The 2,454-nt window shown below is 44.0% G+C and overlaps 1 pseudogene; it reads left to right on the top strand.

Annotated features, from left to right (window-relative positions):
* The first annotated feature begins 1,561 nt into the window (after positions 1-1,561).
* LOC102852058 lies at positions 1,562-1,996 on the top strand (annotated as a pseudogene).
* Positions 1,997-2,454: the final 458 nt, after the last annotated feature.

The raw sequence follows: 2,454 nt of genomic DNA on the forward strand, positions 1-2,454 counted from the left end.
GTGGTTTTCCTTTTCTCTCCTCTCTCACCCTTTGTGGACATCAAAGAATACTTCTCTCTATGTGTAAAACTTGGCCTTTTGTAGTTGTTTGTAGTTAAGTGTTGTCTAGTTGGTACCGATTAATAGCTGACCCTCCAGCAGGTTTTCGAGGTTGTACGTTGCAGAAGAAGAGATTGTCCATCTTTCTGCCATGGAACAGGGAGCTCTGGTGGCTTAGGGGTAAGGATTATATTGCTAACCAAAAAGCACATGGTTGGAATCCACCATCTACTCCACAGGAGAAAGATGGGCAATCTGTGCTATTTCCTACCCTTGAAAACCCACAGGAGGGTCAACGATGGATCCATTCTGACATAACAACTCCCATAAAAAGAAATGTGGCACCAGGATTAGAAGGGGGCTCATCAATAACCTGAATTATGCAGATGACATAACCTTACTTGCAGAACGTGGACTTGACTTGAAACACTTGTTGCAGAAGATGAAGGAATGCAGCCTTCAATTTGGATTGCATCTCAATAAAAGAAAACAAAGATTCTTACCACTGGACCAATAGGTAGCATCATGAGGATGGAGTAGAGATTGAAGTTGTTAAAAACTTCATCTTAGTTGGATCCACAATTAACACCTTTAGTAGCCACAGTCAGAAAAGAAGGGGACACATTGCACTGGGGAAATCTGCAGTTAGGGACCTCTCCGAATTATTAAGGAGTAGCGATGTCTGTTTGAGGACTAAGATGTGTCTGATTCAAGCCATAGTCTTTCCAATCACTTGCTATACATCTGAGAGCTGAACAATGAATAAAGAGGGCAGAAGAATTGATGCCTTTCATCTGTGATATTGGAGGAGAGCACTGAGCATGGATGGCCAAAAGAATTAACAAATATGTTTTGGAGAGATGATACGACTGGACTGCTCTTTGGTGCCAAGAATGATGAGGCATCACCTCACAAACTTTGGACATGTTGCTAGGACGTGTTATTCCTTTGAGAGGGACATGATGCTAGGAAGAGTGGAGGGTCAAAGAAGGAGGGGAAGACCCTTAACCAGGTGGATTGACACGGTGACCACTGCAATAGGCTCTTGTGTGTCAGGAAGTGTGAGGATAGAGCGGAATAAAACAGGTTTCAGATCTTTTGTTCATAGGGTCACTATGAGTCATAGTTGACTCGATGGTCCCTAACAATAACCACTTCTGTGAAGCATTTGATTCTTGATTGGCAGCACAACTTAACCACTGGTCCACCAGAGTTCTTTTTTACAGTAGTGAACTCATACAATATTTATATTTTCAAAATTATGCTATTTCATTCAACATAAAGTCTTCCAGGTAAATCCAGGTAATAAAGTATTTCCTAGATATTTCATAGCACTTTAATGCTGCATTTTTTTATGTCTTGTCTTTTCTTTTTCTTTTTCTTTTTTTTTTTTAGAAAATGCAATGTGAATTCACACATCTCTGCTCAGACCAGCATCCACGTTTGAGACCAGGGCTGCAGCCTAGTCCTGGAGGGGGCAGAGGCCGAGGCCAAGCAGCGGCCAGAGATGCTGGTTGAAGATGAAGATGATGATGAGACGCTGCCACACTCAGAGGTTGTGGACGTGTTCCAAGAGGGTCTGGCCATGGTGGTACAGGACCCGCTGCTCTGCGATCTCCCAATCCAGGTAACTTTGGAAGAGGTCAGTTCTCAGATAGCACTGGAGTATGGCCAGGCCATGACAGTCCAAGTGTGCAAGATGGACAGGGAGGTCATGCCTGTGGTGGTTGTACAGAATGCCACGGTCCTGGACCTAAAGAAGGCCATTCAGAGATATGTACAGCTGCGGCAGGAGCGAGAAGGGGGCATTCAGCACATCAGCTGGTCCTGTGTGTGGAGGACATACTATTTGACCTTCACAGGAGAGAAGCTCACAGACGACAGGAAGAAGCTCTGAGACTATGGCATCCGGAATCGGGATGAGGTCTCCTTTATCAAAAAGCTGCGGCAAAAGTGAGTCCTGCTAAGGACAGAGGGATGGGGGTCAAGCCCCTTAAGGACACTGCCCTCAGCTACCTATGTCTTTCACCCAAAGCCACTTGCCACCTCACCTGACCATTCTGCCTCCTTCCTCCACCATCTGGAATCAGCAGCTTCAGCTGAGGTCTGTTGGGGGAGCCTCACACCCACTTACTAAGCGCAGGTCTAACCCCCTCCTAAGGCCTAAATCTGACCACGTATGTGCCATGCAGGGTCATGGGCATGTTTTTGTACACAAAATAAACATGTTTGCTCTTTTAAAAAAAATGCAATGTGAAATAATGGACTCTATTATTGGCATAATTTGTTTACCTGTACATCTCTTGATAAGTATTTAAACTATTTCTATCTCTTTGTTGTCATAATAAACCTAGTAGTTGAATTGCTAGCTCAAATGGTATTTCTCTTCTCAAATTTTTAAGAAGGAATAGTACC

Source organism: Elephantulus edwardii, unplaced genomic scaffold, assembly GCF_000299155.1.
Source record: "Elephantulus edwardii isolate Elephantulus edwardi_28Jun2011 unplaced genomic scaffold, EleEdw1.0 scaffold00252, whole genome shotgun sequence".
Lineage (NCBI taxonomy): Eukaryota > Metazoa > Chordata > Mammalia > Macroscelidea > Macroscelididae > Elephantulus > Elephantulus edwardii.